The sequence below is a fragment of the Rattus norvegicus genome, chromosome 9 (genome assembly GCF_021556685.1).
Source record: "Rattus norvegicus strain SHRSP/BbbUtx chromosome 9, alternate assembly SHRSP_T2T, whole genome shotgun sequence".
Taxonomy (NCBI): Eukaryota; Metazoa; Chordata; class Mammalia; order Rodentia; family Muridae; genus Rattus; species Rattus norvegicus.
Window position 1 is genome coordinate 109,670,549 of NC_141542.1, and position 27,418 is coordinate 109,697,966.

The 27,418-nt window shown below is 40.5% G+C and overlaps 1 long non-coding RNA gene across 1 annotated transcript in view; it reads left to right on the forward strand.

The window, feature by feature from the left end:
* Positions 1-27,418, forward strand: part of LOC148003858 (uncharacterized) — a 167,546-nt gene that overhangs the window by 89,020 nt on the left and 51,108 nt on the right. Inside the window, exon 2 of the long non-coding RNA XR_015629761.1 lies at positions 27,182-27,313. This is a non-coding gene — a long non-coding RNA (uncharacterized LOC148003858). The remainder of the gene's footprint in view (positions 1-27,181; positions 27,314-27,418) is intronic.

Sequence of the window (27,418 nt, forward strand, 5' to 3'; positions counted from 1 at the left end):
GATTTTTCCTTTGATGAATATGAAGTGTCCTTCCTTATCTTTTTTGATGACTTTTAGTTGGAAATTGATTTTATTTGATATTAGAATGGCTACTCCAGCTTGCTTCTTCTGACCATTTGCTTGGAAAGTTGTTTTCCAGCCTTTCACTGTGAGGTAGTGTCTGTCTTTGTCTCTGAGGTGTGTTTCCTGTAGGCAGCAGAATGCAGGGTCCTCGTTGCGTATCCAGTTTGTTAATCTATGTCTTTTTATTGGGGAGTTGAGGCCATTGATGTTGAGAGATATTAAGGAATAGTGATTATTGTTTCCCTTTATATTCATATTTGGATGTGAGGTTATGTTTGTGTGCTTTCATTCTCTTTGTTTTGTTGCCAAGACGATTAGTTTCTTGCTCCATCTAGGGTATAGCTTGCCTCCTTATGTTGGGCTTTACCATTTATTATCCTTTGTAGTGCTGGATTTGTAGAAAGATATTGTGTAAATTTGGTTTTGTCATGGAATATCTTGGTTTCTCCATCAATGTTAATTGAGAGTTTTGCTGGATACAGTAACCTGGGCTGGCATTTGTGTTCTCTTAGGGTCTGTATGACATCAGTCCAGGATCTTCTGGCCTTCATAGTTTCTGGCGAGAAGTCTGGTGTAATTCTGATAGGTCTCCCTTTATATGTTACTTGACCTTTTTCCCTTACTGCTTTTAATATTCTTTCTTTATTTTGTGCGTTTGGTGTTTTGACAATTATGTGACGGGAGGTGTTTCTTTTCTGGTCCAATCTATTTGGAGTTCTGTAGGCTTCTTGTATGTCTATGGGTATCTCTTTTTTTAGGTTAGGGAAGTTTTCTTCTATGATTTTGTTGAAGATATTTACTGGTCCTTTGAGCTGGGAGTCTTCACTCTCTTCTATACCTATTATCCTTAGGTTTGATCTTCTCATTGAGTCCTGGATTTCCTGTATGTTTTGGACCAGTAGCTTTTTCCGCTTTACATTATCTTTGACAGTTGAGTCAATGATTTCTATGGAATCTTCTGCTCCTGAGATTCTCTCTTCCATCTCTTGTATTCTGTTGGTGAAGCTTGTATCTACAGCTCCTTGTCTCTTCTTTTGGTTTTCTATATCCAGGGTTGTTTCCATGTGTTCTTTCTTGATTGCTTCTATTTCCATTTTTAATTCCTTCAACTGTTTGATTGTGTTTTCCTGGAATTCTTTCAGGGATTTTTGCGATTCCTCTCTGTAGGCTTCTACTTGTTTATTAATGTTTTCCTGTGTTTCCCTAAGTGTGTTCATGTCTTTCTTGAAGTCCTCCAGCATCATGATCAAATATGATTTTGAAACTAGATCTTGCTTTTCTGGTGTGTTTGGATATTCCATGTTTGTTTTGGTGGGAGAATTGGGCTCCGATGATGGCATGTAGTCTTGGTTTCTGTTGCTTGGGTTCCTGCGCTTGCCTCTCACCATCAGATTATCTCTAGTGTTACTTTGTTCTGCTATTTCTGACAGTGGCTAGACTGTCCTATAAGCGTGTGTGTCAGGAGTGCTGTAGACCTGTTTTCCTCTCTTTCAGTCAGTTATGGGGACAGAGTGTTCTGCTTTCGGGCGTGTAGTTTTTCCTCTCTACAGGTCTTCAGCTGTTCCTGTGGGCCTGTGTCTTGAGTTCACCAGGCAGCTTTCTTGCAGCAGAAAATTTGGTCTTACCTGTGGTCCTGAGGCTCAAGTTCGCTCATGGGGTGCTGCCCAGGGGCTCTCTGCAGCGGCAGCAACCAGGAAGACCTGTGCTGCCGTTTGCGGGAGCTTCAGTGCACCAGGGTTCCAGATGGTCTTTGGCTTTTTCCTCTGGCGTCCGAGATGTGTGTGCAGGGAGCAGTCTCTTCTGGTTTCCCAGGCTTGTCTGCCTCTCTGAAGGTTTAGCTCTCCCTCCCACGGGATTTGGGTGCAGAGAACTGTTTATCCGGTCTGTTTCTTTTTTTTTTTTTTTTTTTTTTTATTAACTTGAGTATTTCTTATATACATTTCGAGTGTTATTCCCTTTCCCGGTTTCCGGGCAAACATCCCCCTCCCCCCTCCCCTTCCTTATGGGTGTTCCCCTCCCAACCCTCCCCCCATTGCCGCCCTCCCCCCATAGACTAGTTCACTGGGGGTTCAGTCTTAGCAGGACCCAGAGCTTCCCCTTCCACTGGTGCTCTTACTAGGATATTCATTGCTACCTATGGGGTCAGAGTCCAGGGTCAGTCCATGTATAGTCTTTAGGTAGTGGCTTAGTCCCTGGAAGCTCTGGTTGCTTGGCATTGTTGTACTTTTGGGGTCTCGAGTCCCTTCAAGCTCTTCCAGTTCTTTCTCTGATTCCTTCAATAGGGGACCTATTCTCAGTTCAGTGGTTTGCTGCTGGCATTCGCCTCTATATTTGCTGTATTCTGGCTGTGTCTCTCAGGAGCGATCTACATCCGGCTCCTGTCGGTCTGCACTTCTTTGCTTCATCCATCTTGTCTAATTGGGTGGCTGTATATGTATGGGCCACATGTGGGGCAGGCTCTGAATGGGTGTTCCTTCAGTCTCTGTTTTAATCTTTGCCTCTCCCTTCCCTGCCAAGGGTATTCTTTTTCCTCATTTAAAGAAGGAGTGAAGCATTCACATTTTGATCATCCGTCTTGAGTTTCGTTTGTTCTAGGGATCTAGGGTAATTCAAGCATTTGGGCTAATAGCCACTTATCAATGAGTGCATACCATGTATGTCTTTCTGTGATTGGGTTAGCTCACTCAGGATGATATTTTCCAGTTCCAACCATTTGCCTACGAATTTCATAAACTCGTTGTTTTTGATAGCTGAGTAATATTCCATTGTGTAGATGTACCACATTTTCTGTATCCATTCCTCTGTTGAAGGGCATCTGGGTTCTTTCCATTTTCTGGCTATTATAAATAAGGCTGCGATGAACATAGTGGAGCACGTGTCTCTTTTATATGTTGAGGCATCTTTTGGGTATATGCCCAAGAGAGGTATAGCTGGATCCTCAGGCAGTTCAATGTCCAATTTTCTGAGGAACCTCCAGACTGATTTCCAGAATGGTTTTACCAGTCTGCAATCCCACCAACAATGGAGGAGTGTTCCTCTTTCTCCACATCCTCGCCAGCATCTGCTGTCACCTGAGTTTTTGATCTTAGCCAATCGCACTGGTGTGAGGTGAAATCTCAGGGTTGTTTTGATTTGCATTTCCCTTATGACTAAAGATGTTGAACATTTCTTTAGGTGTTTCTCAGCCATTCGGCATTCCTCAGCTGTGAATTCTTTGTTTAGCTCTGAACCCCATTTTTTAATAGGGTTATTTGTTTCCCTGCGGTCTAACTTCTTGAGTTCTTTGTATATTTTGGATATAAGGCCTCTATCTGTTGTAGGATTGGTAAAGATCTTTTCCCAATCTGTTGGTTGCCGTTTTGTCCTAACCACAGTGTCCTTTGCCTTACAGAAGCTTTGCAGTTTTATGAGATCCCATTTGTCGATTCTTGATCTTAGAGCATAAGCCATTGGTGTTTTGTTCAGGAAATTTTTTCCAGTGCCCATGTGTTCCAGATGCTTCCCTAGTTTTTCTTCTATTAGTTTGAGTGTGTCTGGTTTGATGTGGAGGTCCTTGATCCACTTGGACTTAAGCTTTGTACAGGGTGATAAGCATGGATCGATCTGCATTCTTCTACATGTTGCCCTCCAGTTGAACCAGCACCATTTGCTGAAAATGCTATCTTTTTTCCATTTGATGGTTTTGGCTCCTTTGTCAAAAATCAAGTGACCATAGGTGTGTGGGTTCATTTCTGGGTCTTCAATTCTATTCCATTGGTCTATCTGTCTGTCTCTGTACCAATACCATGCAGTTTTTATCACTATTGCTCTGTAATACTGCTTGAGTTCAGGGATAGTGATTCCCCCTGAAGTCCTTTTATTGTTGAGGATAGCTTTAGCTATCCTGGGTTTTTTGTTATTCCAGATGAATTTGCAAATTGTTCTGTCTAACTCTTTGAAGAATTGGATTGGTATTTTGATGGGGATTGCATTGAATCTGTAGATTGCTTTTGGTAAAATGGCCATTTTTACTATATTAATCCTGCCAATCCATGAGCATGGGAGATCTTTCCATCTTCTGAGGTCTTCTTCAATTTCTTTCCTCAGTGTCTTGAAGTTCTTATTGTACAGATCTTTTACTTGCTTGGTTAAAGTCACACCGAGGTACTTTATATTATTTGGGTCTATTATGAAGGGTGTCGTTTCCCTAATTTCTTTCTCGGCTTGTTTCTCTTTTGTATAGAGGAAGGCAACTGATTTATTTGAGTTAATTTTATACCCAGCCACTTTGCTGAAGTTGTTTATCAGCTTTAGTAGTTCTCTGGTGGAACTTTTGGGATCACTTAAATATACTATCATGTCATCTGCAAATAGTGATATTTTGACCTCTTCTTTTCCGATCTGTATCCCTTTGATCTCCTTTTGTTGTCTGATTGCTCTGGCTAGAACTTCAAGAACTATATTGAATAAGTAGGGAGAGAGTGGGCAGCCTTGTCTAGTCCCTGATTTTAGTGGGATTGCTTCAAGTTTCTCTCCATTTAGTTTAATGTTAGCAACTGGTTTGCTGTATATGGCTTTTACTATGTTTAGGTATGGGCCTTGAATTCCTATTCTTTCTAGGTCTTTTATCATGAAGGGGTGTTGAATTTTGTCAAATGCTTTCTCAGCATCTAATGAAATGATCATGTGGTTCTGTTCTTTCAGTTTGTTTATATAATGGATCACGTTGATGGTTTTCCGTATATTAAACCATCCCTGCATGCCTGGGATGAAGCCTACTTGATCATGATGGATGATTGTTTTGATATGCTCTTGAATTCGGTTTGCCAGAATTTTATTGAGTATTTTTGCGTCGATATTCATAAGGGAAATTGGTCTGAAGTTCTCTTTCTTTGTTGTGTCTTTGTGTGGTTTAGGTATAAGAGTAATTGTGGCTTCGTAGAAGGAATTCGGTAGGGCTCCATCTGTTTCAATTTTGTGGAATAGTTTGGATAATATTGGTATGAGGTCTTCTATGAAGGTTTGATAGAATTCTGCACTAAACCCGTCTGGACCTGGGCTCTTTTTGGTTGGGAGACCTTTAATGACTGCTTCTATTTCCTTAGGAGTTATGGGGTTGTTTAACTGGTTTATCTGTTCCTGATTTAACTTCGATACCTGGTATCTGTCTAGGAAATTGTCCATTTCCTGAAGATTTTCAAATTTTGTTGAATATAGGTTTTTGTAGTAAGATCTGATGATTTTTTGAATTTCCTCCGAGTCTGTAGTTATGTCTCCCTTTTCATTTCTGATTTTGTTAATTTGGACACACTCTCTGTGTCCTCTCGTTAGTCTGGCTAAGGGTTTATCTATCTTGTTGATTTTCTCAAAGAACCAACTTTTGGTTCTGTTGATTCTTTCTATGGTCCTTTTTGTTTCTACTTGGTTGATTTCAGCTCTGAGTTTGATTATTTCCTGCCTTCTACTCCTCCTGGGTGTATTTGCTTCTTTTTGTTCTAGAGCTTTTAGGTGTGCTGTCAAGCTGCTGACATATGCTCTTTCCTGTTTCTTTCTGCAGGCACTCAGCGCTATGAGTTTTCCTCTTAGCACAGCTTTCATTGTGTCCCATAAGTTTGAGTATGTTGTATCTTCATTTTCATTAAATTCTAAAAAGTTTTTAATTTCTTTCTTTATTTCTTCCTTGACCAGGTTATCATTGAGTAGAGCATTGTTCAATTTCCACGTATATGTGGGCATTCTTCCCTTATTAATATTGAAGACCAGTTTTAGGCCGTGGTGGTCCGATAGCACGCATGGGATTATTTCTATCTTTCTGTACCTGTTGAGGCCCGTTTTTTGACCAATTATATGGTCAATTTTGGAGAAAGTACCATGAGGAGCTGAGAAGAAGGTATATCCTTTTGCTTTAGGATAGAATGTTCTATAAATATCTGTTAAGTCCATTTGGCTCATGACTTCTCTTAATCTGTCGACATCACTGTTTAATTTCTGTTTCCATGATCTGTCCATTGATGAGAGTGGGGTGTTGAAATCTCCCACTATTATTGTGTGAGGTGCAATGTGTGTTTTGAGCTTTAGTAAGGTTTCTTTTACGTATGTAGGTGCCCTTGTATTTGGGGCATAGATATTTAGGATTGAGAGTTCATCTTGGTTGATTTTTCCTTTGATGAATATGAAGTGTCCTTCCTTATCTTTTTTGATGACTTTTAGTTGGAAATTGATTTTATTTGATATTAGAATGGCTACTCCAGCTTGCTTCTTCTGACCATTTGCTTGGAAAGTTGTTTTCCAGCCTTTCACTCTGAGGTAGTGTCTGTCTTTGTCTCTGAGGTGTGTTTCCTGTAGGCAGCAGAATGCAGGGTCCTCGTTGCGTATCCAGTTTGTTAATCTATGTCTTTTTATTGGGGAGTTGAGGCCATTGATATTGAGAGATATTAAGGAATAGTGATTATTGCTTCCCGTTATATTCATATTTGGATGTGAGGTTATGTTTGTGTGCTTTCATTCTCTTTGTTTTGTTGCCAAGACGATTAGTTTCTTGCTTCTTCTAGGGTATAGCTTGCCTCCTTATGTTGGGCTTTACCATTTATTATCCTTTGTAGTGCTGGATTTGTAGAAAGATATTGTGTAAATTTGGTTTTGTCATGGAATATCTTGGTTTCTCCATCAATGTTAATTGAGAGTTTTGCTGGATACAGTAACCTGGGCTGGCATTTGTTTTCTCTTAGTGTCTGTATGACATCAGTCCAGGATCTTCTGGCCTTCATAGTTTCTGGCGAGAAGTCTGGTGTGATTCTGATAGGTCTCCCTTTATATGTTACTTGACCTTTTTCCCTTACTGCTTTTAATATTCTTTCTTTATTTTGTGCGTTTGGTGTTTTGACAATTATGTGACGGGAGGTGTTTCTTTTCTGGTCCAATCTATTTGGAGTTCTGTAGGCTTCTTGTATGTCTATGGGTATCTCTTTTTTTAGGTTAGGGAAGATTTCTTCTATGATTTTGTTGAAGATATTTACTGGTCCTTTGAGCTGGGAGTCTTCACTCTCTTCTATACCTATTATCCTTAGGTTTGATCTTCTCATTGAGTCCTGGATTTCCTGTATGTTTTGGACCAGTAGCTTTTTCCGCTTTACATTATCTTTGACAGTTGAGTCAATGATTTCTATGGAATCTTCTGCTCCTGAGATTCTCTCTTCCATCTCTTGTATTCTGTTGGTGAAGCTTGTATCTACAGCTCCTTGTCTCTTCTTTTGGTTTTCTATATCCAGGGTTGTTTCCATGTGTTCTTTCTTGATTGCTTCTATTTCCATTTTTAATTCCTTCAACTGTTTGATTGTGTTTTCCTGGAATTCTTTCAGGGATTTTTGTGATTCCTCTCTGTAGGCTTTTACTTGTTTATTAATGTTTTCCTGTGCTTCCCTAAGTGTGTTCATGTCTTTCTTGAAGTCCTCCAGCATCATGATCAAATATGATTTTGAAACTAGATCTTGCTTTTCTGGTGTGTTTGGATATTCCATGTTTGTTTTGGTGGGAGAATTGGGCTCCGATGATGGCATGTAGTCTTGGTTTCTGTTGCTTGGGTTCCTGCGCTTGCCTCTCGCCATCAGATTATCTCTAGTGTTACTTTGTTCTGCTGTTTCTGACAGTGGCTAGACTGTCCTATAAGCCTGTGTGTCAGGAGTGCTGTAGACCTGTTTTCCTTTCTTTCAGTCAGTTATGGGGACAGAGTGTTCTCCTTTCGGGCGTGTAGTTTTTCCTCTCTACAGGTCTTCAGCTGTTCCTGTGGGCCTGTGTCTTGAGGTCACCAGGCAGCTTTCTTGCAGCAGAAAATTTGGTCTTACCTGTGGTCCCGAGGCTCAGGTTTGCTCGTGGGGTGCTGCCCAGGGGCTCTCTGCAGGGGCAGCAACCAGGAAGACCTGTGCCGCCCCTTCCGGGAGCTTCAGTGCACCAGGGTTCCAGATGGTCTTTGCCTTTTTCCTCTGGCGTCCGAGATGTGTGTGCAGGGAGCAGTCTCTTCTGGTTTCCCAGGCTTGTCCGCCTCTCTGAAGGTTTAGCTCTCCCTCCCACGGGATTTGGGTGCAGAGAACTGTTTATCCGGTCTGTTTCCTTCAGGGTCCGGCGGGGTCCTGCCGCTCCTGGGCCCTCCCCCACGGGAGCCCAGAGGCCTTATACAGTTTCCTCTTGGGCCAGGGATGTGGGCAGGGGTGAGCAGTGTTGGTGGTCTCTTCCGCTCTGCAGCCTCAGGAGTGCCCACCTGACCAGGCGGTTGGGTTTCTCTCTCACCGGGTCTGGGAGCAGAGAGCTGCTGCTATCCGGTCTGTTTCTTTCAGGTTCCGGAGGTGTCTCAGGCAGGTGTCCTGCCTCTCCTGGGCCCTCCCCCACGGGAGCCCAGAGGCCTTATACAGTTTCCTCTTGGGCCAGGGATGTGGGCAGGGGTGAGCAGTGTTGGTGGTCTCTTCCGCTCTGCAGCCTCAGGAGTGCCCACCTGACCAGGGGGTTGGGTCTCTCTCTCACCGATTTGCACTTTCTTGATGACTAAGGATGCTGAACATTTCTTTAGGTGCTTCCCAGCCATTTGAAATTCCTCTGTTGAGAATTCTCTGTTGAGCTCTGTGCCCCATTTTTTGATCGGGTTATTTGTATTGTTGGTGTCTAATTTCTTGAGTTCTTTATATATTTTGGATATTTGCTGTTCTGGCTGGTTTTGTGTGTCAACTTGAAACAAGCTGGAGTTATCACAGAAAAGGAGCCTCAGTTGTGGAAATGCCTTGATGGGACCCAGCTGTAAGGCATTTTCTCAAGTAGTGGTCAAGGTGGGAGGACCCAGCCCGTTGTGGGTGGTGCCGTCCCTGTCTGCAGTCTTGGGTTCTGTAAGAAAGCAAGCTGAGCAAGCCAGGGGAAGCAAACTAGTAAGTAACATCCCTCCATGGCCTCTGCATCAGCTCCTGCTTCCTGACCTGCTTGAGTTCCTGTTCTGACTTCCTTTGGTGATGAACAGCAATGTGGAAGTGTGAGCTGAATAAACGCTTTTCTTCCCAAATTGCTTCTTGATCATGATGTTTGTGCAGGAATAGAAACCCTGACTAAGACATTAGCCCTCTGTCAGATGCAGGGTTAGTGATCTTTTCCCAATCTGCTGGATGTCGTTTTATTCTATTGACAGTGTCCTTTGACTTACAGAAGCTTTTCAGTTTCATGAGGTCCCATTTGTTAATTGTTGAACTTAGTGCATGACCCACTGGTGTTCTCTCCAGGAAGTTGTGTCCTGTACCGACAAGTTCAAGATATTCTCCACTTTCTGTTTTATTAGATTCAATGTATCTGCTCTTATGTTGAGGTCTTTGATCCACTTGGACCTGAGTTTTGTACAGAGTGATAACTGTGGATTGATTTGCATTCTTCTACATGCAGGTATCCAGTTAGACCAGCATCATTTGTTGAAGATGCTTTCGTTTATCCATTGTGTCAAAAATCAAGTGTCCCGGATGTGTGGGTTTATTTCTGGGTCTTTGATTAGATTTCACTGATGAACCTGTCTCTTTCTGTACCAATACCATGCAGTTTTTATTACAATTGCATTGAGGTAGAATTTGAAGTCAGGGATGCTGATACCTCAAGAAATTCATCTACTGTACAGGATCGTTTAATCTACCCACACACAATCCAATTCCCCCCCCCCTTTTTTGTTTTTAGTTTGACAAACCACTTTAAAAATTTCAAAATATAATATAAAATCTACCAGTGTAAGAGTTTGGTATTGTAAGCATTCCTACTATTTGTGGAGTTTTCACCTTCCCAATTTTAAACTCCTGTTGAATAATAACCTTCCATCCATCCTTCATCTGTAGCTCCCAGCAATCATATTTTCTGCTACCTATCTCTATGAATTTGACCTCTAAGTTCCTCATGTAAATGGAGCCAGAGGGCTCATCTTTCTGTAACTTGTTTATTTCACTTGGTATAATGTTTCCAAGGTTCCCTCGTATGTCAGAATTTTATTTCAGTTTAGAGCTATACATATATACCACACTTGGTGTATCAATTCATAATTATAATTTGAATTTTTGATCACTTAATTCCTATTGAACTCTCATACTGCAGGTGATTTACTCTATCCCCACATTAATGTTACTTTCTCGCTCTACGAAATGGATCATCTCTTACCTAATTCTATTTTCTCCCACACACTGAACAAGAATCTGAGCTATTGGTGTTGTTTTGTATGTCACCGTGGAGTTGGAAATAATGAGAGGGAATTCTTAGGAGAGTCTATTGCCGTGCACGCTGCTAGCGAACGTCTGACCAGCACACGGTACTTTTCCATCTCATTATTGGTCTGCCTTTCACCATCTATCACTCATTTTTCTCAGAGCTCAAATTAATTACTCTCACAGGCTCTCTTCTACATCACCAGCTTTCCTTATTGATTACACCTTTATCAGTACCCAACAGGAGGGGACTTCTATCATTGTAAAAGTGACAGAAGCAACTGCCACCACCAAGCCCTTTCTGATTTACATTCCTTTCCATTGCCGCCAATATTGTTCCTTCTCAGTGAGATTCCATGGGAACTCTCCATGGTTGCTGCCTCAGTTTCTGTTTAAGTCACAGGATCTGCTTTTGATCGCACTACTTCAATGCAGCTTATCTTACTGAGGTTATTGATAACTTTAACTTGTTGGGATGTTAGCCCATTGCAAGCCAAAGGTCATTTGTAGTTAAAGCCAATGGGCACCTCTCTGACTGAGGATACTGACTCATCAAAATCACCAAGCAACACTAATCTCCTTCTCTTGTCTTCTCGGACAATGAATTCTAATTTTCCCTATTACCTCCATATTCCTTGCCTATATAATTTAATCCTCTTTTCTTATTCTATGAACCTCTTAATTTTTCCATATCACAGCTTCGTTATGTAAAATGTATATGCAAATAAGACATTTACTGATAATAATCACAAAAAGTGTATTTTAAACCAATTCTCTGGTATGCACATTATTTTTCATGCATTAAAAATTGAATTTGCATAGGAATGAGATGATGTGCTTATTTATTTTTACATAAATAATTATATCTTGGGTGAATGTTTGATATTTCCTGGTTTGGATCAGTTTCAACATTTTTAGAGTTGATTGATATTTTGATTTTATAATTGTCAGTCTTGAATATACTGCTTCACAAAAACATGTATGACAAAACAGCAGAATTATATTTTGGGCCATTTCAGAAATGGTTGAAAATTTTGTCTTAATCCTAAGCCAAAATTCATTAAAAATTTTTTCTTTGGAAACTTAGGTTAAAGAGTAATTTTTAAGGTCAAACATTCCAATACAATGCAAACCCCAGATATACTGATTTTACTTAAATGATGATGAATGATAGAAAAATATTTGGAGTCTTTGTTTTCTGTGATTAAATCATTATGCTTTTCATGACGTCAGACAACTTTGAGTGCACAGTAAGAAGAAGCACTGGAATTCATGATAACATTCAAACATGGACGAGTGTTTCAGGCATCATATGTTCAGATGGCGTATGTGGTGAACATGTATGTTTTGCATGTGTAGAACAAAACCACGGTGCAGTTTCGTGATACCACACGGTTGATTGTGGTCAGATGCACTTAGAATTCATTATGCAATTGATTTGGAATGGATTTTAAACCTCTGTGCATCCAGACAGCTTTTATTGTTGCTAAATTTTCATGACACCCTCATTCAGTCATGTGGATTATGACCCATAGTTTAAGATACTGTGCTCTACACAATCAACTCCTGATGAGTCCCATAGTTATATGCTGTTAGAATATATAGTTCCAGGATGTCCATTTTCTATAATGAATATAGTTGACCATCTCAAAGCTTGCATGTATGTCAAATATTTTCTGAAAAATATTATTTATCCAAAATGGAATATAAATATCAATACCTTTCCCCCATTTCACACATTTATAATAGTTCCCTTCTCAGCAGCCTCAACTGCATTGTTCTAAAAAAGTCATGGATGTGTTTAGTATGTTTTTCTTTTAATTTTTTAAAAAGTGCCATATTTATTTCATTCCCTGACTCTGTGGTTGTGCCTTCACCACTTTCCCCAGTCTTCTGCTTCTAATAAGGAAAGCCCCTTTATGCTGTCATGGACACACTTCGCACACACAAAGCTGCCGTAGGCCCTGCTGACGAGCTTTGTCTTAGACACTCTTATAAGGACTTAGATTTTACAGCACGAAGCTCGCAAGGTCTGCCTGGGCGCACATCACATGTGGACTTCGGCGTTTTCTAACCTTCTTGGCCTAAAGGAAACGATCCTACTGGCACTGATTCGAGACAGCTTAGTTTTGTTAAGAGACTGTATTGTAGGAAAGCCTATGACGCGGTATGACGGCCGCTGGGTGCCTCTGGGCACCATCTTTGAAGAGCCCATTTCATGTATAAGTAACTTTTATCCAGCCCCTTAAATCTTCCTGGCTTTACTTTGATCACGTGACTGTAATTTCCTTCAAAACGAAGCACGAGCTATTCGAGCTAACCGCTTTACCTGGCTTTCTCTGGTACCTTTGCTTGAACGACACTACTCAGTAGATGCCAGCAGAGGACGGGTTGCAACCCTCAAGTACAGTGCTTTGCCCTATCTCTTCAGCTTCCGTTCGTATTTAGTTCACTTTATGTTTCACTCAGCCTTTCACATTGAACACCCCTGTCAGGGTCTAAATTCCACCAGCACAGGGTATTTTGTTTCTTTTACTATTGGGTGACATTTAAAAGAATATCGGCGGACATAGCGTTGTAATTGACTAAATGTTTGCTGAGTGAACAAACAAATCAGTACTGAAAACATTTAAAAAGCTACTGTAGGACCGTGTATTGAAAGAGAAGTGTCCTTGGTTGTTATTCCTTTCTGTGAGTAAAATGTCAGCTTTATGAAGCTGCAGCGTAACAGCAGTACTAACAATGCTAACAACGACACTGACAATTAAGTACCTGCTGTACACAGAACAAGAGTGCCCCATTCCTTCCTTCTGTCGGTAGATAGACCGGCTCTCATCATCTTTCATTATAGCTGGGACCAAGCAATTTGCTTGAGATCATCTTAATATCAACTGATTTTGCTGGGTTAAAAAATCAGTTTCACATAGGGGACGCTAGGTGGGAGTGGGTAAGTGGGTGGAGGAGCACCCTCATAGAGGTAAAGGGGAGGGGGAGGGGGGATGAGATGGGGCGTTTGTGGAGGGGAAATCAGAAAGGGCACTATCATTTGAGATGTAAATGAATAAAATGATTAATAAAAAAATCAGTTCCACATGACTTCAGAGTTTTTCCTGTTTTAATATATAGGTTATATTTAGCTTTTGGTTGGTGTCTTGGTTAATGGGGTTATTAATAGTAGCAATAAACCAATCAGAAAAAAAAATCCTGAATGATACACCATTAAGCTGGCTGAGTTCATAATTTCTTTTATTACACACACTTGAGTATAGCGCAATTTTAGTATCATTTTCAGTTGTAGAGAAATCCAAGTAGCCCAAATCTAAGGCAATTTTCACTTTTAATTGAAAACTAAAGGTTACATTGTATCAAAAGTCGTACCCATATAGTATTAGGTCTATACTGTAAGTATGTGCTTTAGCTGTAAGTATGATATTTAGTTGTTAAAAGCTGAATTTTATTTTATTTGGATATTTCTCTTGCAAAAGAGAAGTAATAAAAAAAACCTCCTATGGCTAATTTAATAAAAGCAAATTCTCTCTGATGTGTTGTAAGTATCTGTGTGAGCAAAGCTTGCTTCATTTTTATTTTTATTTTATTTTTTTGTCTCAGCATTCATTACATTGATTGCACTGTAATGGGATACAGAGACTAACAATGGAAAAGAAAATTGGATAGGTGTGTGTGTGAGAGGAGAAGCGAGCCATTCGCTCTTCGTTCTCGCTGGAGGTGGTGGTACTGCTTTGGATTTTCTGTGTATTCACTTTGTAACCATAATACGGAATGCAGATCTCACTCAGCTTTCAAGATGTAATTTGGAACAGTTTTTCCCTTTTGACACATTTTTAGTTGCAGGGTAAAATATGTTGATGGATTCATATTAGTTCATAAATAAAAATTCAGCTCCTAGTTTACTGTGAACTACTCAACCTCATGTAATCACCTAGGCACTGTAAGAATTTGTTTCTAAAGACAAAAATAAAAAGAAAAAATGAATTGGTTTCCAAGCTCAGCTTTTACATTTGCCTAATATCTCTGCCCCTTGATATTTTCCTGTGATTATAGATCAAAGTATTCATTCTGTTCTCTTGTGAGCATATTGAAAATTTGAAGAAGATTTAAAATATGAGTTTATTTTTTCTTTGATGAGTGTGTAGTGTCCTTCACTATCTTTTCTGATTAGTTTTGGCTGGAAGTCTATTTTGTCAGATATTAAAATGGCTACCTCAGCTTGCTTCTGTGCTCCATTTGCTGGAAATATTTTTTCCAACCTTTACCCTGAGGTGATGTCTGTCCTTGATGTTAAGGTGTGTTTCTTAGATGGAGCAGAAGGATGGATCTTTCTTCTTTTAATCCATTCTGTTAGTCTGTATGCATATCTTTTTATTTGAGAATTGAGACCACTGATATCGAGCGATATTAATTAGCAGAGTATGTCGAGTTCCTTCATTTGTTGTTGAGATGTGGATTTTTGCCCTTGTTTTGATTTGTCTGATGTTATTTATTTTTTTGTGGGTTTTTTTTTTTGTTTTTTGTTTTTGTTTTGTTTTTGATACAGCTAACCTCTTCAGGAAAAAAGTTTCCCTCTATATATCATAGATTGATACTGAAATGGAAACTTACTTTTTTTTTTTTTTTTTTTTTTTTTTTTTGTGGGAAAGGCAGTTATGCCAAATGATGGTTTGCTGGGGCACACAGGTGAAAGGATGCTTTGCTTAAGCAGACACAGGTGAAAGAATGTTTTCCTGAAGCAAACACATGAAAGGATGCGTGGTGTTTCCGAGGAATTTAGCTACGACCCCTCGGGCAGTGGGAGCTCAAGCATTGGCTTGCTTTGCTCCGCCTCTATTCTTTGTTGATGAAACGTGTGTTGGTTCGCCTTACATTGCTGAACTTTGACTGTGGTGACTTCATAGAGAGAAATGCACCCAAAAAGCTTCTCGTGAGGCTCTTGCAGCTTCTTGCCGCTTCCACAGACCCAGGCCAGCTGGTGCGCCTTGCAGTTTCTTCTAGATTTACTGCCCTTGCTGATTCATTCATGTGTGATGTCTGCCTAGTGGGCTGCACTGAGAACAATGAAGATTGGAATCGTCCCAAAGAACTATTTCTAAACAGGTCCACTTCCCCAAATCCTAATAACCATTCTTTCCCACTACTTCTGGTGGGTGGTGGGCTAGAGGGGAGGTTGAACCCTTACTAGAGTAGGCTGTAAAAATATGTCTACGGATAGTGTTAAATTTGTTTTTTAAACGGAGTGTCTTATTTTCTTCATCTATTGCTATTGAATATTTTTCTGAGAATAGTAGTCTTAACTGCCATCTCTGGTCTCTTAGAATTTGTAGAATATCTGTCCGGCCCTTCTGGATCTTAGAGTCTCCGTTGAGAAGTCAGGTGTTAGTCTGTATTAATGCCTGTATTAGTTACTTTCCTCTTGCTGGAGTGCTCCCAGGGATGCCTGCTGGTGCGATCCACTGGAGATGTGGGGAGAGTGGAGAGGGAGGCCTCAACAGGCGGTCTGCTACCGAATTGGGGGTGAGATTGGGGGATTGGATTTGGAGAAGAGGAGGGAGCAGGGAAAACATGCAGTTAGAGTGCCTGTTTCCCTGGCTGGTGTGGCCTTCAGGTACCCAGGGAATGCCTGCTGCAGTCCAGGGTTGGAATAGGGGAAGGAAATGTTAGGAAAGGATATGCATGAGTCACTGGAGGTGGGAGAATGAAGGAAGGAGAGACCAAATCAGGTGGGCCGCTGCTACAGAGCTGAGGATGAGACTGAGGGGTTGGGGTTGGAAGAAAGGAGGGAGAGTGGGAGATCAGCAGTTGGTCTACCTGACTCTCTGGACAGAGCCGCTTATATACTTATATAATGAGGGCATTAAAGCTCATGCCCTGACAGGAAACCGGGAAAGGGGATATGAAATGTAAATTAAAAAAGCCCAGTAAAAAAAAGAATTAAAGAAAAAAGGTCCACACCCACAGTGACCCACCTACTCCAACATGGCTACACCTCCTAATAGTGCAACTCCCTGGGCCAAGCATATGCAAAACATGACATCCACCATCAGCTGCAGTGAAACACAAAAGGGAAATAACGAGTCACTGACTCACATGGGGGAAACGAACCAGTTACTGTTCTAATGTTTTTGAAAGAATCATCTGCATCATGCAAACCAAAACTAACAACAGATGGAGTCTCCCAGCTGGCATGAGCTAGCGTCCTGATCTTACTGATAGAGCGTGCGAGGGACCTGGAGCTGGATGGAGTTACGAGGTGAGTTAGCAATCCTGGCAACGTCGTTAAGGCGGGGATTGGTGGAGAGCGATGAGAGAGTCTGGAACAGCTAAAGGTGATGCCACGTGAACTCAAGCTATGCCTAGAATACCTATCATGGCCAACTCTACACAAGCTTTCCACTGATTTTTAAAATCGCAGAGAAGAAAGCGTCAAGTAATTTTACCAGGCACAGCATACGCTTCACAATTCCCCACGTTATGAATCCCAAACTTGTGTAAATTCCATTAAATGTTTTATAGGGGCTGGAGTGGGGCCTAAAAGACTCACAGTTAAAAAGACTACGGAATACCTTGCTCACACATATGCAAAGAAGTACATAGGCTGTTACACCTGGTGTGAAAGTTTGCCTGTTAAGTCATAACTGTTCATATTTTTGTTAGATTAAAATATTGTCAATACATGCATGGGATGTACTCACTTATAAGTGGATATTAGCCATAAAATACAGGTATCGTTATACTCCATGGACCCAAAGAAGCTAAATAAGAAGGAAGGCCCAAGAGAGGAAGCTTGATTCTCACTTAAAAGGGGCAATAGAATAGTCATAAGAGGCAGATGGCAGGAGGGAACTGGGAGGTAGGGTGGATAGGAGGGACATGGGGGATTCAAGATCAGGTGTGGGGAAGGGCATGAGAGATGGTTAGATGGTAATGAAGATGAATGAAAATCTCGACTGACAGGGGTGAGGAGTTGGGGGGAATCTTCAGGATGAGAAAGAGACCTGGGATAAGGAAGGCACCCAAGAATCAATGGGGATGGCCTTAGCTGTGACTCACTGCACTGGGGATATGGAACCTGAAGAGGCCACCTTCTATATTCAGACAGGAACCCCAGTGGAACAATAGAGATACCAACCCATGCACAAAACTTTCCACTCAAAATTTATCTGGTCTACAAGCAATACAGGCATTGGGGATGGAGCAGAGACTGAGGGAATGGCCAACCAATAACCGACCCAACCTGAGACCCATCTCATGGGCAAGCACCAATCCCCAACACTATTAATGATGCTCTGTTATGCTTGCAGACAGGAGTATGCTGTTCTCTGAGAGGCTCTACCCAGCAGCTGACTCAGACAGATACAGACACCCACAGCCAAACAGTGGATTGAACTTGGGGACTCTTATGGATGAATAGGAGAAAGGATTACAGATCCAAAAGGAGATAGAAACTCCACAGGAAGACCTGGGCTCTTAGAACTCTCAGAGTCTGAACCATCAACCAAAGAACACACATAGGCTGGACCTAGGCCTCCCCACTCATACTTAGCAGATGTGTAGCCTGACTTCCATGTGGGTCCTGAACAACTGGAATGGGGGTTATCGAAAAAGTTGCTGCATTGTCTGGCCTCAGTGGGAGAGAAAGCGCCTAGTATTGTAGAGACTTGAAGTGCCAGGATGGGGGGTGATATCCAAGGGGGCCTCCATGGACTCAGAGGAGAAGGGGAAGGAGAGATAGGGGAAGGATTGAAGGATGGGGTGACCAGGAAGGGGGCAGTTAGAGTGATATAAAGTGAAAAGTAAAAAAAGAAAGTAAATTAAAAAAATTAAATTATTAAAAATAGAACAAGTAAGGAAGTTGAGAACAAACCTTGTCAATCGGCCTGTGGGCATAGTGATTATTCTTTATTACTCACACTTCCAGAAAAACCAAACCTGCAAGCAAGATAAACCTACAAATGTACAGCAGTGTTTTAGGAGAAACAAAACATTTTTAGCGAAAGGCTTGGGAATATGAAACTATAAAAACTTAAATCGGACTTAGTAATTCTTGAGACTTTGATCTAAATCAAAGGCTTTTGGGTAACCCACGGATTCCTTTTCCTTCCTCGGCCTGCTGCAAGCCATAGGTTTGAAAGAAATTTCACATAAATATGATTATTGCAGTGCCGGTAGACTGGTCTCTCTTGAGCAGCAGTCTGTAAGTCAGTGTTTCGTGCAAACAGGTTCCTCAGCCTCAGTGATACCAGAGGCTAATTTGATAAAGCAGACCAGGAAATGTGGGAGTGGGGTTTACAGGTGCTCATGGGAAAGTCTTACCAACACAAACCATATCGACCTGTTTAGATGTAAGTAGGATGGTTCTATAAGAAAACAAACTGAGCAAGCTGTAGGAAGCAACACCCTCCATGGGCTCTGCATCAGCTCCTGCCTTCCAGACCCTGCCATGCTTGAGTTCCTGTCCTGACTTTCTTTAAAGATGAACAGGGATATGGAAGTGTAAGCCAAAAATATTTGCTTTTTCTGTAAATAATAGTATTATCAGAAATTGAATATTTTCATTAAAAATGAAATTAAAATTTTATTAACCTCGTAGTGTTGTTATTTTAAACTCTGATCCTAAGTTCAATTTACTTCAGAATTGACTTTAATAGTCTGATAGTTCCTAAAGATAAGAAATTGTTCCTTGACTGTATTTATTAATTGTAGAAGTCATAAAAATCACTATAAATTTCCACAAGCTTTCAAATTAAAAAGCACTAAGTTTAAACATGTTTTTTTTAAAAATTAGAATACTTTTTGTTTGCATACCAAGAGTTTAAAAATAGTATCCTATAGTAAGACAAAGCTATCTACAGAACCTTCTCAGACATTTTACTTGCTGAATTTCAAAGTATGTTAGAAAGTTTTAGAATGTTTGGAGTATAAAGATGTGAAACTCATGTCCGTCATTTTAGAGCAAGAAATAACATAATGAAAACATCAGGCATTCACTCTTCAAACTATCCTGTTTTCTTTGGTCAAACAAGTGGGCTTCCGACTTCCTAAAATTTCTTGAAACACTAACAGGGTTTATTAAATGCATTTAACTCCCTCGCTTTCACTGAGGGAGGAAATTCCTCTTGCAAATGCTAAGATATAATCTCTCATTTGAGCTCTTCTTTGCGCCGGAACCTTTTTATAGACTTAAAAAAAATAGACAGATTGTGTTCTATTTCTGTGCCCAGATCTGTTTTCCATTCTCCCTCCTCTGCCACATGCCTCAGGAATGTCAGCTACGTGGGTCGTATCAATGGTCTCTATGCTGCCTGTGTTTTAATTGAGCTTGGCCATTGTAAGTTTTCAGCCCAGATGGTACAGATGGTGTTTTCTTCTTTATTTTTTCTTTCACCTTTTCTCACTGTTTTCTTCACCAGTGGAGAGGAACGCCTGTATTCAGGCTGTGGCTCTTTCTCTCCATGCTGTTACTGTGGAGGATTCACTGAGTGATTCGGTCCAAATCATTTCTTGAATGGAGTTACCCATTAGGGGTGGGTACCATTCATTCCAGGCTCTGATTATTTGGCTATTACTTATTTTGTTACTTCCTTTTCCTTCCCCCTTTTTCTTTCTTATATTTGAAGATGCCAGACTGTGCCTTTGGAGGTCTATTGTGTGCTATGGTTGGACTTGTGGGTTTCCCTTTCATCCAAAAATACTGTGCTAATTCTTTTTGTTTTAGTTGACTTTGGAAAGGGCATTGATGCAATTGCACTTGGCAGGAAGTGTAAATTAGAGCCCCACATTCACAAATCATAAGGAGCAATGTTGAGAAACATATCAATGGCTCTTGGATCCTGTGATCTGGTAAAAGATACAGACAGAGGTCAGAATAGCAAGAAAGATTTTGGGAGAAAATTTTCCTACAGATGGTGATTAGGATCTTGTTGCAGACTTTGTGCATGACCTCAGTGAAGCACGAGAATCAATGCTTCGATTGCCTCAGACCTGGCAGAGATGCTGCAGTCAGTGCTATCATGGCAGACACATTGGCCCGATGCTTTAATAGAACATAGGAATTGTCAGTGTTCCTATGAAAAGAAAGTCGGTACCTCAGGATGGCAAGCCATGACAGGTCAGCATGTGGTGTGGTCTAAATCAGAGATTGGGAAGATTTGCAATGGTCAAAATCTATAGGGTGACAAGCAGGTGACATGGATCAGAGCAGTGGAGAATGTTACTCATATCACAGAACGTGAAGTTAGGAGGGTTCAGTGAAGGAATCTCTAATAGACTGGAGAAATCTCCCGTGGGGGGCGGGGGAATCTGCTCAAAACATACCATGCATGCTGCTATCTCCAACATAATGCAGTATAAAGTGTCCGAAAGTTCCACCATAGAACTACTAAACCTGATAGACACCTTCAGCAAAGTGGCTGGGTACAAGATTAACTCACATAAATCAGTAGCCTTCCTCTACACAAAAGAGAAACAAGCTGAGAGAGAAAGTAGGGAAATGACACCCTTCATAATATAAAATAATATAAAATACCTCGGTGTGACTTTAACCAAGCAAGTGAAAGATCTGTATGAAAAGAACTTCAAGCCTCTGAAGAAAGAATTGAAGAAGATTTCAGAAGACGGAAAGATCTCCCATGCTCATGGATTGGCAGGATTAATATAGTAAAAATGGCCATTTTACCAAAAGCGATCTACAGATTCAATGCAATCCCCATCAAAATTCCAACCCAATTCTTCATAGAGTTAGACAGAACAATTTGCAAATTCATCTGGAATAACAAAAAACCCAGGATAGCTAAAACTATCCTCAACAATAAAAGGACTTCAGGGGGAATCACTATCCCTGAACTCAAGCAGTATTACAGAGCAATATTGATAAAAACTGCATGGTATTGGTACAGAGACAGACAGATAGACCAATGGAACAGAATTGAAGACCCAGAAATGAACCCACACACCTATGGTCACTTGATTTTTGACAAAGGAGCCAAAACCATCCAATGGAAAAAAGATAGCATTTTCAGCAAATGGTTCTGGTTCAACTGGAGGTCAGCATGTAGAAGAATGAAGATCGATCCATGCTTATCACCGTGTACAAAGCTTAAGTCCAAGTGGGTCAAGGACCTCCACATCAAACCAGATACACTCAAACTAATAGAAGAAAAAGTGGGGAAGAATCTCAAACACATGGGCACTGGAGAAAATTTCCTGAACAAAACACCAATGGCTTATGCTCTAAGATCAAGAATCGACAAATAGGATCTCATAAAACTGCAAAGCTTCTGTAAGGCAAAGGACACTGTTGTTAGGACAAAACGGCAACCAAAGATCGGGAAAAGATCTTTACCAATCCTACAACTGATAGAGGCCTTATATCCAAAATATACAAAGAACTCACGAAGTTAGACTGCAGGGAGACAAATAACCCTATTAAAAAACGGGGTTCAGGGGATTTGGCTCAGTGATAGAGCGCTTGCCTAGCAAGCGCAAGGCCCTGGGTTCAGTCCCCAGCTCTGAAAAAGAGAAAAGAAAAGAAAAAAAATGGGGTTCAGAGCTAAACAAAGAATTCACAGCTGAGGAATGCCGAATGGCTGAGAAACACCTGAAGAAATGTTCAACATCTTTAGTCATAAGGGAAATGCAAATCAAAACAACCCTGAGATTTCACCTCACACCAGTGAGAATGGCTAAGATCAAAAACTCAGGTGACAGCAGATGCTGGCGAGGATGTGGAGAAAGAGGAACACTTCTCCATTGTTGGTGGAATTGTAGACTGGTACAACCATTCTGGAAATCATTCTGGAGGTTCCTCAGAAAATTGGACATTGCACTACCTGAGGACCCAGCTATACCTCTCTTGGGCATATACCCAAAACATGCTCCAACATATAACAAAGACACATGCTCCACTATGTTCATAGCAGTCTTATTTATAATAGCCAGAAGCTGGAAAGAACCCAGATGCCCTTCAACAGAGGAATGGATATAGAAAATGTGGTACATCTACACAATGGAATACTACGCAGCTATCAATGACTTTATGAAATTCGTAGGCAAATGGATGGAACTGGAAAATATCATCCTAAGTGAGGTAACCCAATCACAGAAAAACACACAGGGTATACATTCATTGATAAGTAGATATTAGCCCAAATGCTCGAATTACCCTAGATGTCTAGAACACATGAAACTCAAGAAGGACGACTAAAATACAGATGCTTCACTCCTTTAGAAGGGGAACAAGAATACCCTTAGGAGGGGATAGGGAGGCATAGTTTAGAATAGAGACTGAAGGAACACCCATTCAGAGCCTGCCCCACATGTGGCCCATACATATACAGCCACCCAATTAGACAAGATGGATGAAGCAAAGAAGTGCAGACCGACAGGAGCCTGATGTAGATCTCTCCCGAGAGACACAGCCAGAATACAGCAGATACAGAGGCGAATGCCAGCAGCAAACCACTGAACTGAGAATAGGACCCCCGTTGAAGGAATCAGAGAAAGAACTGGAAGAGCTTGAAGGGGCTCGAGACCCCATATGTACAACAATGCCAAGCAACCAGAGCTTCCAGGGACTAAGCCACTACCTAAAGACTATACATGGACTGACCCTGGACTCTGACCTCATAGGTAGCAATGAATATCCTAGTAAGAGCACCAGTGGAAGGGGAAGCCCTTGGTTCTGGGGGGATGGCGGTAATGGGGGGAGGATGGAGAGGGGAACATCCATATAGAAGGGAAGGGGGAAGGGTTAGGGAGATGTTGGCCTGAAAACTGGGAAAGGGAATAACATTTGAAATGTAAAGAAGAAATACCCAATTTAATAAAGGTGGAAAAAAGTGTCTTATGGGCATATACTATTTTGTTTACAGGGGAATACCGTTTCTTTTTATTACTTATTTCCCTTTTCTAATTTTTTTATTTACTTGGACTAATATAATTGAAAATTAAAGTATTCCTTTGAGATTGAGTTTCTTTTCAGAATTTTTTCCACTAGTTTGCATTATGATTTGTGCTTGTGTGACGGGGTACACAAATGTTCCAAGTTATCCTGTTCTCATTGTAAGAATCACTAAGATATAAAAATATAATTGGTAAAACATAAAACAACATAAAAACATAATGTATAAATTAGCTCAAATGAAGAAACAAAGCACAAGGTGCAAAAAATGTTAGTTCTGATATCTAATAACTAACCCTCAGCATACTGATGTATTTAAGAATATACACTGAACAAATATATTTTGTGTCCAGCACCTCCTAGCCCCCGAAACTACATTAATAACAGCAAACTTGACCCTTGTTCTTATTATATAAGTAAACAGTAACTATAAAACTAATATTTTTGGGACACTTCTGTTTTGCCGTTAAATTAACAATTGCTCTTGTTGATAGGGATGCACTGGTCAGGCATCGATGCCAACTGCTAAGCTGGTGACCCCACAATTTAAGCAACTATGTAGCAATAGAAAGATGCTACATTCATGGTGTTGACCAACTTGCAGCATTTCTAACAATCTCTGCTAAGAATATGATTAGAGATGATAAAATAAGAATCATTGAAAATAAGGAGGCACGTCAAAAATTTATGAGTAATTTTTTCAGCTTATTTATATTACCAGAACTTAGATGTCCTGGAGTAGATAAATGGAGAAATAGACTATGGTTTAACAAAAAGAAAGCACAATATTTTGTTCTAGAAAGGGGGTGAGCTATCAAGTCATTGACATCAGTGAGAGACACTTAAACACACATAGCTATGTGAAAGAAACCATTATAAAAGGTCCACACGCTGAGGCTGGGGACGTGGCTCAGATGATAGAGTGCTTTCTTGTTGTGCATGAAGCCCTGGGTTCAAAGCCCAGCACCACATAAGGCAGGAATGAGTGGTCATGCCTGTAACGCTAGGATTTGGGAGGTAGAAGAAGGAGGATCAAAAGTTCAAGGTAATTATCAAGTACATATTGAGTCACGGTGAGTTCGAGACTAGCGTGGATTCCATAAGATTCTGTCACCACGACATGCAGACCTACATATCGTATGATTTCAACTTTCTGTTGCTCTTCTTTCTGAAATCAAGAGTAGCCTGAAATCCTCATCTTCCCTAGGTGGTCGTCCGTCTCCCAAGTGCTCAGATGCCGGTATGTGCCATTATACCTGGGTCAAATTGTTTGTCATTCTGGGAAAGGCAAAAATAGAGAGATGGGAAAACAGATCAGTGGTTTCTTGGGCTTATTGAGGATGGAGGAGTGAAGGACATTGGGAATGGTGATGATGATGATGATGATGATGGTGATGATGATGATGATGATGATGATGATGATGATGATGATGATGATAACGATGATTTCTGGTCACCAATTGTAACCCATGTTCTATTCTGGCAGGATGGTTCAAATGACAGAACGTAAGAAGAGGGTATGTGGGAAATGTTTATCTTCTGCTCACTTTGCCCTGAACTCGAAATTATGAGCAAACTATCGTGATGAAAGAAGGCCTGATTTTGATGCATCTTATTTATTTGCAGAATTGACCTGTTATTCTAATTATTCTCAGACTTCACTAGGTTGTGAGACTCTTTTTTAAAATTTATCTTTTTATGTGCTCTGGTGTCTGTTTTCCTGAAGGTCTGTGCGAGAGAATCAGATCCACTGGAACTTGAGTTACAGACAGCTGTGAGCTACCGTGTGGGCACTGGGAATTGAACTCACGTCCTCTGGAATTGCAGCCAATGCTCCTAACTGCTAAGCCATCTCTCCAGTCCCAGTTGTGAGACGTAGTACAAGTTTATCATCAACTTTGGAGCCAAATAATTTACTCCAGAGCCAGATAAAGTGTTTATTTGATATTTCATTACAGGAGTCAATTTTAAAGGCCATTTATCTTCCTTTAATTAATTAATTAATGATAATTAATTAACATTTTTGATTAAGATAGATAACATAATCTACTAACCCATTGATTAGCCCGGAAAAACCACAGTGCATCCTTTAAAACTGTGAGCTGGTGCTCACTCTGAACTCTCTGGGTCTGAGGATCCTACCCTTCTCTCTGGATATTTGGAATATACTTTGTAATTGTGGCTCAAAATGTGATGGTCAAGTTAGAGCACCATAGCTTAGCGATCTAAGAGCTATTAGCCAAGTGAATTTAGTTTTTCATCTTAAAAATAAAGACACATGGGCAGAGTTGGCATTTTCTTCCTGTATTCTTGTGGCTAATCACCACTTAATTCCTTAACAAGTACACATGTGGATATAATAGGTAGGAAATCTGACTGAAATGTCAAGAAACATGGGAACGAGAAACTGGAAAATTTAGCAAATGGGGAGGTGTAGTCATGTTTTAAAGACGGACTCAATGGAGCAAAGGGCACGTTGAACTGAAAGAGTAGAGGAGAGACTGATATAAGCATTCATTTCTGTTGGGGCATTTCCTGTATGTAGAAAGGGACAATGTGTACCAGTAGTGGATGGGGGGTGCTGGATATGAAAGGATCGAAGATTTTGTTTTGGAAAGATGCTTGAGACGTATGCATGCATATACATTTATGCATATACCCTCTACGTTCTATCTCTGTAACCTATTTGACAAATAGCCCGGGCTTTCAGCTGACTGTAGTGTGTCACATAACCAAGATGACTGGGATAGCAGAATCCTTCTAGTGATCAGTTTCAATTTCAAATGCTATAGGATTAGGCTTTATTCTGCGTTCTCATCTGTCTTCATATGTGTATAATTTACATATAAATTACTATTTTGACAGGGCTTTTAGGATTGTTTGATCCATTCTCAGGGTCAAAAGAAACTGGGCGAAAGCCTCTTTTTTTCCCCCATGCCAGTAGCATAGTAAATAGGTCCACGACTGGAAGAAATAATAGGGGTGCCCTTGTCAGCTGAATGGTAACACAAAATTGTGTCTGCCACGTTCAGCTGGCTAGCATCCATATTTTAGCTGAGGACAGTGGACCAGACAGGATGATGCTGTACAAATGCAACTTTACCTGAATAGTGGGGCGCCTCAAACAATTGCTTTGATTGGTCTGGGTTAGAATAATTTTTTCCTGAATTCTAGACTCGGAATTTAGGCCTGTGCTTAATTTGTTCCAGTAGGTCCTAAAATGTGTATAGATTCAGAAGGGCTCCATTCAGCCATTGCCACTCTCTGAATTGCTATGGGATGCAAAATTGACAGACACACAAATATAGAGCTAGCTTGCACCATACACTGGAATAGAAATTAGCTCTGCAATTTTGGTCATTATAGCATTGAGAAATTGCTTTGTAGATACGTCAAAAAGCAATACAGCCCTGTGAAAAATACAATTACTATGCTATTGCAACAATTATTAGAGAGAAAGAACTCCATTTATTGATGTAAGAAAAATGACAAAGTCAAGATGAGAGTGGGGCTAACGTATAACTCGACATTGAGCTCCAGCATCCAGCAAGTTACCGTTTCCTCAATATTTATTTCTTTTTTTAACTGCTCATCTCACTTTACTGACTACTGAATAGCTTCAAAAGAAGTGGGGGCAAAAGAAGTAGAAGATAAGTTGAATAAGTAGCAAGTGGGAAAATGTGTTTTTGCTCTATAGAATACGCAAAGATGCATTTAGGGTTCATATCAAAATTATCAACCTTTTCAAAATTCCTAGACCTCTTACTTAATTATACAATACATACTTAAATGCAACAAGTTATGTCAAGATGAATATGTCTTTGTTCAATTAAGTAACTCTAAGCCCCATCTGCTGGCCTACTTGTATTTAAAATAATTCATTGAGAGCAAACAAATTCTCAGGAGAGGTTAAGACAGATGGCTCCTCCAGGTTTACTTTAATGTGATATAGCAAAGAGCTAAGATTAAATCTCCCCTTGGTTGCTGGCTGTAACATTGAGAGTTATTGCCTTACTAGAACAACAGACAGAGCGGTGAATGAAAAGAAGGACTTTCTGGGAAAACTGTAATGGAAGGCTACTGAGACTAAATCCATGAAGGATCAGATTGGTCAGTTGAGGATGCTATCCAGGTAAGAGTTTCTAAATGTGTACTTGGGGGCCTGGTGTGATGGCTAATCTTGATTGTCAACTTGATCACATCTGGAAGTAGCTAAAAGGACAACCAGCCTGGCATCCTGTGAGGATTTTCTTTC